Here is a 14,927-nt window from a genome sequence, read left to right on the forward strand (position 1 = left end):
TGGGAGGGTGGTTGCTGGAAGTACCAGATGTACCTCATTAATAATTTCCTCTTCTGCAAATGGGCAAATAACTCGTACCCACATCCCAAGACTTTTTAAAGTCTAAAATGAGGTAAGGTATATAAGGTGCAGTACTTACCGGTTAACACCACTGATCCATGGCATTAAATAGTCTCCTAAACTCTTTTAATATTGCATTTTAATACTGTATCCTGATTTATTTAACACACTATTATTGGTCATTTAGTTTAATCAGGTTTTTCTGTATTGTAGTATTGTAAACCCACAGGTTTATTACTTTGTAATTAACACTGCACATTTCCTTAATCATCTCCTTACAAGAGGAATTGTTGGGTGAATGGATATGGTAGACCTTGGTTTCTCTTGCTTTAGGATTATTTTGTTTGTGTTTATCTGTTGTATTGTCCCAATTTTCTTTCAAGAACCATCTACCCTTACTCTCAGTCCAAGCGGTTTTCCAGTCCAGCTCCAAGTGTGAGCATCTGATTCTAGCCAAGCAAATCAGAATATTGCATTTCCTGTGTCACCAGGATTAGCTCTAGAGTGTGCGTGTGACCGAGGACAGACCATCAGAGGTCGAGGAACTCAATACCTTACTTTTATTACAAGTGCTAGGCAAGAGAAGCTCTCTTCCCGCCAGACCTGTGGCCAGTAGGATACAAACTTTGAGATGCCGGGGCCGTCTTGCCACCACTTGAGAAGTGCTGAGAATCAAACCAGACAGAAGAAAGCAGGACTGAGAAATGGAAAGAGAACAGATCCTGGTGAAATTGTTTGCCGGGATCCTGCTGTGCCCAAAGTCTAGAGGGCTTTCCATTCAGAGGACCTATGATTTCTATTTCTTGTTTTTACTAAGCTGTTTGGACGTGGATTTGTTTCTTGCAGCCTGAAGAGTTCAGACTGAGAAGAGGGTGTGACATTGTCAGGTTTTTGCTAGGGTTTGCCACATTGTCTTACACATGAGGTTGTGTGATGGGGGCACCTGGGTGGCTCAGTCAGGGAAGTGTCTGCCTTTGGCTCAGGTCATGATGTCAGGGTCCTGGGATTGAGCCCCGTGTTGGGCTCTGCACTCAGCAGTGAGCCTGCTTCTCCCTCTGCACCTGCCTCCCCCTCAGCTCTTGCTCTCCGTCTCTCTCAAATAAATAAATAAAATCTTAAAAAAATAAAAAACCCAAAAACCCATAAGATTGGGGGCAGAGCAAGATGGCGGAGGAGTAGGAGACCTAGATTTCGTCTGGTCTCAGGAATTCAGCTGAATAGGGATCAAACCATTCTGAACACCTACGAACTCAACAGGAGATCGAAGAGGAGAGTAGCAACAACTCTCTGAACAGAGAAGCGACCACTAAGTGAAAGGTAGGACGTGCGGAGAAGTGAATCCGAGGCGATATTCGGGAGGATAGACGGCGGGGGAGGGGGCCTCCGTCGGCCGCTTCTGGCAAGTGCTAGAGCCGCGGAGCACAAAATCGGACCTTTTAGAAGTTGGCTCGGCGGAGGGACGTCGCTGCAGTGGCTAAGCGGGGGGTGGAACCCTCGCGGGACAGTGTGGTCTCAGGACCCTCGGGGTCACAGAAAGACCGGGGGTGCCTGAGTGCAGCAGAGCTCCCAGGGATCAGAGCGGGGAAGCCGGCTGCAGAGACGGAGCCGAGGCGCGGGCTCTCAGCTCGGGGTTGCCATAGACTGTGATCCGCGGCCCAGTCGGGCCACTGCTCCTTCAGCAGGGACCCAACAAGCAGCAGAGCCGGGGAGACTCCCCTTCCTCCCCCGGGAGGAGCGGCGTGGGAGTGCACCGCAGGGACCTGCTGGGTTTGGAGACTCCACACGGGGTCGGGTGCCAGAGATAGAAACGCTCGGTCACAGGCCGGGTGAGCACGGAGTGCGGCCGGAGACCGGGGACACGGGAGGGACTGCTTTTCTCTGGGGGCGCACTGAGGAGCGGGGCCCCGAGTTCTCAGCTCCTCCGGGTGGAGATTGGGAGGCCACCATTTTCACTCTGGTCCTCCAAGGCTGTACCGAGAGCTTGCAGGAAACACAAGCTCCTGAGAGCAAACCCGAGCAGCTTGCTTAGCCCGGACCGACAAGGGCGGGGCAATTCTGCCTCCGGCAAAGACATTTGGGAACCAGGGCAACAGGCCCCTCCCCCAGAAGATCAGCACAAACAGCCAGCAAGCCAAGAGCAAGTTTACCGATCAAGGAGAACAGGAGAACTCCAGCGCTAGGGGAATACTGCACATAGAATTCATGGCTTTTTTTTTTTTTTTTTACCATGATTCATTAGATCATCAAAGTTAATTTCTTTAAGTGTTTTTTTTTAATTTTTCTTTCTCCCTTTTTCAACCAACATCTTATCAATCCCTTTTTTAAAAAAAAAATTTATTTTTCATTTTTAGAGTCATATTTTATCCCTTCATAGTAGTTACCCTTATTTTTAGCATATATCTATAAGTTGTTCTCTCTTTAAAATTTTGAGATACAGTTTCTTCTAACAGATCAAAATATACCCTAAATCACTAGTGTATGGCTTTGTTCTAGCCTCCTGCCTGATCACATCCTCTCCCTTTTTTCTTTTCTTTTTTTTAAATCTTCTTCTTTCTTTTTTCAAACAACTCATCATTTCCTTTTACAAAATCTTTTATAATTTTCATCTTTACAGTCATCTTCCATCCCTTCATTGTATCAACCTTTATTTTGTACATATATGTCTTTCTTCCTTTAAAATTTTAGGAGGCACTTTTTTCTAACAGACCAAAATATGCCCAAAATCTAGTGTGTGGCACTGATCTATGCACTAGCCTGATCATATTTGATCATATTCTGCTTTTTTTGTATTGTTCTGTTTTTGTTTTCATCTTTTTTTTCTTTTTATTTTCTCTTTCTTTTTTCTTTCTTTCCCTTTCTTTTCCCCTGGTTTCAGGTCTTTTCTGATTTGTATACAGTATATTTGCTGGGGACGTTGTTAACCTGTTAGCATTTTGTTCTCTCATTCATCTGTTCTCCTCTGGACAAAATGACAAGACGAAAAAAATCACCTCAGCAAAAAGAACAAGAGGTAGTACCGTCAGCCAGGGACCTACTCAATACGGACATTAGTACGATGTCGGACCTAGAGTTCAGAATCATGACTTTAAAGATACTAGCTGGGCTTGAAAAAAGCATGGAACTTATTAGAGAAACCCTTTCTGGAGAAATAAAAGAATTAAAATCTAACCAAATCGAAATAAAAAAGGCTATTGATGAGGTGCAATCAAAAATGGGGGCACTAACTGCTAGGATAAATGAGGCAGAAGAGAGAATCAGTGATATAGAAGACCAAATGATGGAAAATAAAGAGGCTGAGAAAAAGAGAGATAAACAACTACAGGATCACGAGGGCAGAATTCGAGAGATAAGCGATACGATAAGACGAAACAACATTAGAATAATTGGGATCCCAGAAGAAGAAGAAAGAGAGAGAGGGGCAGAAGGTATATTGGAGCAAATAATAGCAGAGAACTTCCCTAATGTGAGGAAGGAAACAGGCATCAAAATCCAGGAGGCACAGAGAACCCCTCTCAAAATCAATAAAAATAGGTCAACACCCCGACATCTAATAGTAAAACTTACGAGTCTCGGAGACAAAGATAAAATCCTGAAAGCAGCTCAGGAGAAGAGATATGTAACCTACAATGGTAGAAATATTAGATTGGCAACAGACCTATCCACAGAGACCTGGCAGGCCAGAAAGGACTGGTAAGATATCTTCAGAGCACTAAACGATAAAAATATGCAGCCAAGAATACTATATCCACCTAGGCTCTCATTGAAAATAGAAGGAGAGATAAAAAGCTTCCAGAACAAACAAAAACTAAAGGAATTTGCAAACACGAAACCAGCCCTCCAAGAAATCTTAAAAGGGGTCCTCTAAACAAAGAGAGCGCCTAAAAGCAGCATAGATCAGAAAGGAACACAGACAATACACAGTAACAGTCACCTTACCGGCAATACAATGGCACTAAATTCATACCTTTTAATAGTTACCCTGAATGTAAATGGGCTCAGTGCCCCAATCAAAAGACACAGGCTATCAGATTGGATTAAAAAACAAGACCCATCGATATGCTGTCTGCAAGAGACTCATTTTAGACCCAAAGACACCCCCAGATGGAAAGTGAGGGGGTGGAAAACCATTTACCATGCTAATGGACACCAAAAGAAAGCTGGGGTGGCAATCCTTATATCAGACAAATTAGATTTTAAAACAAAGACTGTAATAAGAGATGAGGAAGGACACTATATCCTACTTAAAGGGTCTATCCAACAAGAAGATCTAACAATTGTAAATAACTATGCCCCTAACATGGGAGCAACCAGTTATATAAGGCAATTAATAACAAAAGCGAAGAAACACATTGACAACAATACAATAATAGTGGGGGACTTTAACACCCCCTGACTGAAATGGACAGATCATCTAAGCAAAAGCTCAACAAGGAAATAAAGACTTTAAATGACACACTGGACCAAAAGGACTTCACAGAGATATTCAGAACATTCCATCCCAAAGCAACAGAATACACATTCTTCTCTAGTGCCCATGGAACGTCCTCCAGAATTGATCACATCCTAGGTCACAAATCAGGTCTCAACCAGTACCAAAAGATTGGGATTATTCCCTGCATATTTTCAGACCACAGTGCTTTGAAACTAGAACTCAATCACAAGAGGAAAGTCGGAAAGAACTCAAATACATGGAGGCTAAAGAGCATCCTACTAAAGAATGAATGGGTCAACCAGGAAATTGAAGAAGAATTAAAAAAATTCATGGAAACCAATGAAAATGAAAACACAACTGTTCAAAATCATTGGGATACAGCAAAGGCAGTCCTGAGAGGAACGTATATAGCAATATAAGCCTTTCTCAAGAAACAAGAAAGGTCTCAAATACACAACCTAACCCTACAACTAAAGGAGCTGGAGAAAGAACAGCAAATAAAGCTAAACCCAGCAGGAGAAGAGAAATAATAAAGGTCAGAGCAGAAATCAATGAAATAGAAACCAAAAGAACAGTAGAACAGATCAACGAAACTAGGAGCTGGTTCTTTGAAAGAATTAACAAGATTGATAAACCCCTGGCCAGACTTATCCAAAAGAAAAGAGAAATGACCCAAATCAACAAAATCATGAATGAAAGAGGAGAGATCCCAACCAACACCAAAGAAATACAGACAATTATCAGAACATATTATGAGCAACTCTATGCCAGCAAATTAGATAACCTGGAAGAAATGGGTGCATTCCTAGAGATGTATCAACTACCAAAACTGAACCAGGAAGAAATAGAAAACCTGAACAGACCTATAACCACTAAGGAAATTGAAGCAGTCATCAAAAATCTCCCAAGAAACAAAAGCCCAGGGCCCGATGGCTTCCCAGGGGAATTCTATCAGACATTTAAAGAAAACTTAATACCTATTCTCCTGAAACTGTTTCAAAAAATAGAAATGGAAGGAAAACTTCCAAACTCATTTTATGAGGCCACCATTACCTTGATCCCAAAACCAGACAAAGACCCCATCCAAAAGGAGAATTACCCATATCCTTGATGAACATGGATGCAAAAATTCTCACCAAAATACTAGCCAATAGGATCCAACAGTACTTTAAAAGGATTATTCACCACGACCAAGTGGGATTTATCCCTGGGCTGCAAGATTGGTTCAACATCTGCAAATCAATCAACGTGATACAATACATTAACAAAAGAAAGAACAAGAATCATAGGATCCTCTCAATAGATGCAGAAAAAGCATTTGACAAAGTACAGCATCCTTTCTTGATCAAAACTCTTCAGAGTACAGGGATAGAGGGTACATACCTCAATATCATAAAAGCCATCTATGAAAAACCTACAGCGAATATCATTCTCAATGGGGAAAAGCTGAGAGCTTTTCCCCTAAGGTCAGGAATGCGGCAGGGATGTCCACTATCACCACTGCTATTCAACATAGTATTAGAAGTCCTAGCCACAGCAATCAGACAACAAAAAGAAATCAAAGGCATCCAAATCGGCAAAGAGGAAGTCAAACTCTCACTCTTTGCAGATAATATGATACTGTATGTGGAAAACCCAAAAGACTCCACCCCAAAACTGCTAGAACTCATACAGGAATTCAGTAAAGTAGCGGGATATAAAATCAATGCACAGAAATCAGTGGCATTCCTATACACCAACAACAAGACAGAAGAGAGACAAATCAAGGAGTCGATCCCATTTACAATTGCACCCAAAACCATAAGATACCTAGGAATAAATTTAACCAAAGAGACAAAGGATCTGTACTCAGAAAACTATAAAATACTCATGAAAGAAATTGAAGAAGACACAAAGAAATGGAAAAACGTTCCATGCTCATGGATTGGGAGAACAAACATTGTGAAGATGTCAATGCTACCTAGAGCAATCTACACATTCAATGCAATCCCCATCAAAATACCATCCACTTTTTTCAAAGAAATGGAACAAATAATCCTAAAATTTGTATGGGACCAGAAGAGATCCCGAATAGCCAGAGGAATGTTGAAAAAGAAAAGCAAAGCTGGCGGCATCACAATTCCGGACTTCCAGCTCTATTACAAAGCTGTGATTATCAAGACAGTATGGTACTGGCACAAAAACAGGCACATAGATCAATGGAACAGAATCGAGAGCCCAGAAATGGACCCTCAACTCTATGGTCAACTCATCTTTGACAAAGCAGGAAAGAATGTCCAATGGCAAAAAGACAGTCTCTTCAACAAATGGTGTTGGGAAAATTGGACAGCCACATGCAGAAGAATGAAACTGGACCATTTCCTTACACCACACACAAGAATAGACTCCAAATGGTTGAAAGACCTAAATGTGAGACAGGAGTCCATCAAAATCCTAAAGGAGAACACAGGCAGCAACCTCTTTGACCTCAGCCGCAGCAACTTCTTCCTAGAAACATCGCCAAAGGCAAGGGAAGCAAGAGCAAAAATGAACTATTGGGATTTCATCAAGATAAAAAGCTTTTGCACAGCAAAAGAAACAGTCCACAAAACCAAAAGACAACCGACAGAATGGGAGAAAATATTTGCAAATGACATATCAGATAAAGGGCTAGTATCCAAAATCTATAAAGAACTTATCAAACTCAACACCCAAAGAACAAATAAGCCAATCAAGAAATGGGCAGAAGACATGAACAGACATTTTTCCAAAGAAGACATCCAAATGGCCAACAGACACATGAAAAAGTGCTCAACATCGCTCGGCATCAGGGAAATCCAAGTCAAAACCTCAATGAGATACCACCTCACACCAGTCAGAATGGCTAAAATGAACAAGTCAGGAAACGACAGATGTTGGCGGGGATGCGGAGGAAGGGGAACCCTCCTACACTGTTGGTGGGAATGCAAGCTGGTGCAGCCACTCTGGAAAACAGTATGGAGGTTCCTCAAACAGTTGAAAATAGAGCTACCTTACGATCCAGCAATTGCACTACTGGGTATTTACCCCAAAGGTACAAATGTAGGGATCCGAAGGGGTATGTGCACCCCAATGTTTATAGCAGCCATGTCCACAATAGCCAAACTGTGGAAAGAGCCAAGATGTCCATCGACAGATGAATGGATAAAGAAGAAGTGGTATATATACACAATGGAATATTATGCAGCCATCAAAAGGAATGAGATTTTGCCATTTGCAATGACGTGGATGGGACTGGAGGGTGTTTTGCCGAGTGAAATAAGTCAATCATAGAAAGACATTTATCGTATGACCTCACTGATATGAGGAATTCTTAATCTCAGGAAACAAACTGAGTGTTGCTGGAGTGCTGGGGGGTGGGAGGGATGGGGTGGCTGGGTGATAGACATTGGGGAGGGTATGTGCTATGGTGAGAGCTGTGAGTTGTGCAAGACTGTTCAATCACAGATCTGTACTTCTGAAACAAATAATGCAACATATGTTAAGAAAAAAGAAAAAGAAGAAGGTAGCAGGAGGGGAAGAATGAAGGGGAGTAAGTCAGAGGGGGAGATGAACCATGAGAGACGATGGACTCTGAAAAACAAACTGAGGGTTCTAGAGGGGAGGGGGGTGAGGGGGATGGGTTAGCCTGGTGATGGGTATTAAAGAGGGCACGTTCTGCGTGGAGCGCTGGGTGTTATGCACAAACAATGAATCATGGAACACTACATCAAAAACTAATGATGTAATATATGATGATTAACATAACAATAAAAAATTAAAAAAAAAGAATATTTTGGTAATCAAACCAAAAAAACCCCAAAAAACCCATACGATTATGTGAAGGACATCCAGGCGGGTGTGTGAGCGCCTTTTCACAAGCCTTCTCTCCAAGACCAGCCGACATCAACAACAAAAAAACAAAAATGAAAACAAAAACTTTCCCATTTGTGTCTTTGTTAGCATTGCAGAAGACAGTATTTTTTTCAAATGTTTGTGGGCTGTTTATATTTTTTCTTTTGCCTTCTTTCATTTTTCTATTCATCCGGAAAGTAGATTCTAAATGAAAATTTCTGTCTGTGTCTATTGCAAAGGCCCCAAGACATCATATGATGTTTCCATTGTAATCCTTAGATTAAATTCTAGGAGCAAAATTAAAAGGACTGGCATCCACTTAGTTTTATGACTGTCTCCTATTGGGAAAAGGGAGCAAAATGATTTCTATTAAGAAAAGAGTCAAGGGCACCTGGGTGGCTCAGTCGTTACACGTCTGCCTTTGGCTCAGGTCATGATCCCAGGATTCTGGGATCGAGTCCCGCATCGGGCTCCCTACTCTGCAGGAAGCCTGCTTCTCCCTCTCCCACTCCCCCTGCTTGTGTTCCCTCTCTCGCTGTCTCTCTCTCTGTCAAATAAATAAATAAAATCTTTAAAAAAAAAAAAAGAAAAGAATCAGTCTCAAAAATGTATGAAATTTGCTATAAATGAAATTAGGGAAAAGAAGAGAGAGAAGTTATATAATTAAATGAGGCAAAGTATTGCCCTATCGATTACCTGGAAAAACAAAATCCAAGTCTCTCCAAATTTACAAAGACTTACAGTCTCTAACTGAAGATGGATGAGCCCTTGGCTTTGGGCTTGTGACTTGTACTTTCACGGCAGAGACACAGCAACAGGAGAGAGCCGACCTTAGAGTAGGAGAGGTCGGAGTGGATAGTGGATCCCAATTCCTTCTAAGTACGGACTTAATGCGTATTAGTTAACCTTACGGAGCCTCAGCTGTCTCCTCTGTAAAATAAGATCGTAATAGAGCCTCTCTCCTAAGGTCGCAAGGATTAAACAAGGTAACACCTTGAAGCATGTGGCCTCTTACAAGTACTCAGCAAATCCTGCTGTTCTTCTTTTCAAATATTATTTGCATAAATCGGCTCTCTGCATCCTGAGCTTTCATTTTAATGCCTGTTTTCATCCAAGGTCATGGCTAGCTAGTGATAGTACACCCACCTTTATGAGTGTGAGAAATAATATGACAAATACAATTACATCCTCTTGCATTTTAACAATGGGAAGAGATTCTGACTAAGCTCCTTGTTTCAATGCAGTTGACAGTATTTCTCAATGAAGAGGAGAGTTCACGTAAAGAAAGGATGCTATTCATTTATTGGGGCCACTTCTACTTAGAATTAAAAATAGCTGATGTAGGTGGGTTGTCTGCCTACGTCTCAATTTCCTTTCATTTTATAAACATTAAATCACCTACGAAAAAGGATTGTGTCACATCTTGCTTTTGGCAGTGACCATAGTTAACAGTTAGATTACCTGAGCGCCTTCCACATACCTGGTTCCGTCCTAAACTCAGTGGCTGCCCAGGAACTAAACCCAGGCCTGACTCCAGGGAGGAGAGCTCGAGTCACTAAACCACACGGCCACCAGCACCAGTCAGGGACGAGGTCGGGGAACGCGGATGGCCCCGAGTCAGCCTTGGCAGAGCCCTTAACTTGTCTGATGGCATTTGGTTACAACACACACCTGCAAGGCTGACTTTTTTGTTCCTACTTCATAGATAAGAAGACTGGGGTTTGAAGACTTACTTTGTCCAGGTTCCCAAGCCAGTAAGTGGCATCGGACAGCCTGAGGTGAAAAGCAGTTGTGCTCTGTGCTTTTCTCTCTCTCTCTCATTTTTTTTTTTTTTAAGATTTATTTATTTGAGAGAGAGCGAGAGATGGAGGGGCAGAAGGAAAGGGAGAGAGAGACTCTCAAGCAGATTCCCTGCTGAGCGTAGACCTGACGCGGGGCTCAATCCGAGGACCCTGAGATCATGACCTGAGCCGAAATCAAGAGTCTAACTGCCTGAGCCACCCAGGCGCCCCTCTACTGTGTGCATGCGTGTGCTCGTGTGTGTAAGGGAACAAAAAGGGAAACTAAATCCATTCACAGCCACAGAAGACAAAGCGACAGACGCCTCCACCCAAGCCACGAGCGCCATCAGAGCCACCGAAGCTCTTCTGTTATTTGACTTAAAAAAAACCCAAATCAAAACACTTAGCATCATCAAAGTTTGCAAATGAACAGTTTTTCCTACCAAACAAAAGGGGGGGGGATAGATTCATTAGGGATTTATCGAAAATTGAGAAAAGGAAATTAATGTTTAGAGCTTAAAGAGAGACAGCAGAGGGCAGGGCCACTGACCCAGTCCCTCCGTCCGTGGCCATGTGGAAACGGAAGCCGTGGGTCTCAGGCCTCATGGCCTGGGGAGCTCACCAGCCACTGTGCGCTGCGGGCAAGGGGAAGGGGCCTGCGGCCTGTGACCCTCCTTCTGTGGAAGGGACACTGACCTTGTGTTCTTGGGAGCTGAGTAGAGGGGGAGAGAGACAATGACACCGGATAAATAGAAAGATCAATTCCACTGCCAGTGGGAGCTGCTTAATATTTTAGAAGCATACTTAAATATTCAGAGGCATTTCTTTTCTCCAGGTGCAGGTGCCAAAATATGCAGTGAATCACTCATAGCTCCAAAAAAAAAAAAAAGAAGGTTTTCTGTTAAAGGGTTTGGTGACCTTTCCAGGTTCTGGTTGGTGTCACGGATTGGCTGGCTGGGTCTTATTCCCTTTTGGGGTGATGTCAGTTTTGAACGTATGCATGAGCGTTTCCACGTAGACTTTTGTTTTATCCTGGTTTATCTGCTCTTTCCGAATATTTCTATGACCGAGGGGATGGCAGGTGTCTCAGCATTGGCCCACCGTAATTGTTAAATGGATGCTGAAGTGTATGGAGCGGACCTCTGTTGGTAGCTTTGTCTGAATTCTACCAGTTGGAGCCAGCAGAGGTCTTAACAATAATCTGGTCCAGATTTCTCGTGTTTCAGTTGAAGAAAGAGGTCAAGAAAGGTCTGGAGACTTGATCATGTAGCTGGTCAGTGGCAGAGCTGAAGATAAGCCAAGACTTTAAGCTGGATTTTCCTACACCTGGGTGCCTGGAAAGCTCAGGTTTGGGGGGTGCTTGAGCTAACCCCCACCTCTCCCACCCAACGGGAAATCTGTTTCCCTGTGTCCTCAACCAAGACCCTGCTCTCCACCCATTGACCCCTCCTGCTTTTCAGTCCATTCTTTAAAAGCTCTAATTAGTAAAAGATTTTTCCCTTTCTCATAATAACTTTTGCTGGAAAAGCATTTTGTATTTATTTTCCATAGCTGATTTTTTGAAGCCAGTAACAAAAACATTTAATAGAAGTCTTTGCTTTTATTTATTTATTTTTTTTACCATTGGAAAAAAGGGTGGTTTATAGAAAATGAGTCTTTCTCTCTCCCATTTTTAAAAAAAATTTTTTTATTTGAGAGAGAGCAAGAGAGAGAGCATGAGCTAGGGGAGGGGCAGATGGAGAGGGAGAGGCAGACTCCCCGCTGAGCAGGGAGCCCGATGCGGGACTCGATCCCGGGACTCCAGGATCACGACCTGAGCTGAAGGCAGATGCTTAACCGATTGAGCCTCCCAGGCACCCCTCCCTCTCCCGTTTTTGCCTGAGTTTATTATCAATAATTTCACAGAAACCTCTTAAGCTATTCCCCAAGGGAATAGCAAACACTGCTTTCTTAGGAGGAGGAGGTTTTAGGTCGAAAAGCTCTAAGCCACTCGCCTCTCCCTTCTTCTCATCCAGAGTCCTCCCTCTTATCTGCAACATGTGCTCTGTGGATTCCTTGCCAACTTTTGCTGTCCCCCCTGCAGAACCAGGGTTTTCCTTGTTCAAGGGTCTTGTCTCCTTGACTCTGCTGACTCAGCCGTTTGCTCGACAGTCTTGCAGAGGATGGGAAGCATCTCTCACGATGGCCAAAAGGGCAAGTGGCTGAGGGTCAGAGTCGGGGAGAAGACAGGCAGGGCAATCTGAGGTGTGACCCTCGTAGAGCTATGAAATCATGGGCTCTGGACCCTGGCCCCTGGGAACACGGAATGCACAGTGTAGGCCTTTATCTCACATTACCTGTCTGTCCCATCACTTGCCCGAGTGCTTTCACAATGATACTCTGTGGAAAGTTAACACCCCACAGTCTTGACTCAGAGATCAGCTATCAATGCCCTGACACATGGCCTATGAAGATGGTTGTCTCCTCTCATGGGCTTGCTTTCTCAGAGATAACACACAGAGACTATTATTTCCATTCCAAGCTTTACTGTTTCCCTCCTTCTGCTTGCTTGGCATTTAGACTGCATGGGGAGGGGCAGAGGGAGAGGGAGAAGCAGATTCCCTGATGAGCACCAAGCCCAATGTGGGGCTTGATCCCAGGACCCTAAGATCATGAACTGAGCTGAAACCAAGAGTTGGACACTCAACCAACTGAGCCACCCAGGTGTCCCTATCAGCTTACCTTTTATCACCAAAGCTGGGTTTACTAGAGGCAAAAGAGTGGTATATACAAGTTTCCCGCAGTGCCTTAACTGTTTTTTCATTAAAGCTCTAGACCTGCATTGATCGTGTACTTCCTGACCTGCTCCTGACTCCAAATTTACTCTTAAATTCCCATTCACAGCCACAGGCAGATGACTGATAACAGCTTACAACTCTTCCCAGGGTTGTTTTCAAATGGACAAAGGTTTCCGAAGGTAGCAGCTGTGATTCAAGAGGCCCAGTGATATGGTACCCCATGGGTTGATCCTTAATGTGCTATCATGGTTGCCAAAGGTGCCGTAAGGGAAGAACTAGGAGGCTCCGTCGAAATCAGGGAGAGAAGTTTTTTCTGATTGATTAGTGATGTCTGCTGTGGGTCAGCATGTGTTACCATGGTAAACATGACACATGGTCAAACCTGGTGTACAGGGAAGACTTTGCTCTAAGTTCATCTAAACAGGGTTTGATTATGAGCTCAGCCACTGACTCATGGACTGAGTTATTAGGGGAATTAAATGAGAATATGTGAATTCAATAAGATGTGTGTGGAGTGTTCAGTAGAGTGTGGGATTAGAAAGCTATCCTGCTTCCCTAGGCTGCAAATTCTGGGCGAATTCACCAACCTGTCTTATTCATCTCTCTATTCCAGGACAGTGCCTGGTCCATAATAGGCCCCCACAAATATTTTTTCAACGCACATATGCTGGCCTATAAAAACAGGTTAGAGGAATAAATCTAGTGGTTGGATTTGAGGACTCAGTTTGACAAAGAAGGCAGAATTGGGTGGGGTGCGGGGGCCACTGGGGCTTTCCTACAGGCTCCTGAAATCACCCTTTATGGATTTTCTCCTACTTCTTTAAACTTAAAAATTATTATTAAAGTAAAACAAATGGCTGCACCTGGGTGGTGCAGCTGGAGGAGCACCTGGCTGTTGGTTTTGACTCAGGTCGTGATCTCAGGGTCATGAGATCAAGCCCTGTGTTGGACTCTGTGCTCAGCTCAGAGTCCACTTAAGACTCTCTCCCTCTGCCTCTCCTCCCCATGCTTTCTTCTCTCTTTCTCTCTCTCAAATAAATAAATAAACCCTTCTTTTTTAAAGTAAAACAAACACACAGAGAAGTGCACAAATCATAAGGGGATATAGCTTCATGGATTTTCATACACCCGTGTAACCAGGATCCACATTAAAGTTGGGACCACACTAGCAGGCTACAATCATGCTACAATGCTGGTATTGGCTTTTCCTGTTGTCAGCTACTTCCTCCTCCCAGAAATCCCCCTTATCCTGATTTCTAACATTATACATTAATTTTTTTTCAATATTTTGTGACATTCCACAGTGTCATTGCACGGAGTTGTATTTTGTTCATTTTTATTATGTATCATATTCCAGTATATGAATACACCATAATTCGTTTATCTATTCACCTGTTGATGGACATTGGGTTGTTTCCAGTTTGGGCTATTACTAATAAGATTGTCATGAACATTTTAGTACATGTCTTTTGGTGCTTTTGACCCACTTTTCTGCTGGATGTGAGTAAAACCTTGGAGCGACATTGCCAAGTTAGAGGGTATGTTTATGTTTGACATGAGTAGATACCATCAAAGGGTTGTCAGAAGTGCTGTACCCATTTATATTCCCACCAGCCTGTCTGCAAATCCCCACTGGTCTGTGTCCTTATCAACACTGGTCATTGTCAGTCTTTTTAACTTTAGTCACTCTAGCAGACGTATAATATTATTTATTTTGGTTCTAATTAGCATTTTTCTGATGACTAATCAGCGAAAACGCGAGCATCTTTTCATGTTTTGAAATATATATATTTGAACATTTATTTTTTTGAAGATTCCTCTTATTTTTCAAGACTGTGCCTTACGGTTGGGATTTTTATTTTTAGCAAATATATATGTTATTGACTGTGCTTGCTAGAAACGATCAAATTCTTATTTCCATAAATTCAGGATGCCTATGGTAAACTTATTGTTAATTTCTTTTCTTTACTGAGAAAGGTCAATATTTAGAAGTGCGTTTTCTATACATTCTCTATTCTCAAGGAG

This window comes from Callorhinus ursinus, unplaced genomic scaffold (genome assembly GCF_003265705.2).
Source record: "Callorhinus ursinus isolate GAN/ISIS: 27379988/994484 unplaced genomic scaffold, GSC_fseal_2.0 scaffold2, whole genome shotgun sequence".
In the NCBI taxonomy this organism is placed as follows: domain Eukaryota; kingdom Metazoa; phylum Chordata; class Mammalia; order Carnivora; family Otariidae; genus Callorhinus; species Callorhinus ursinus.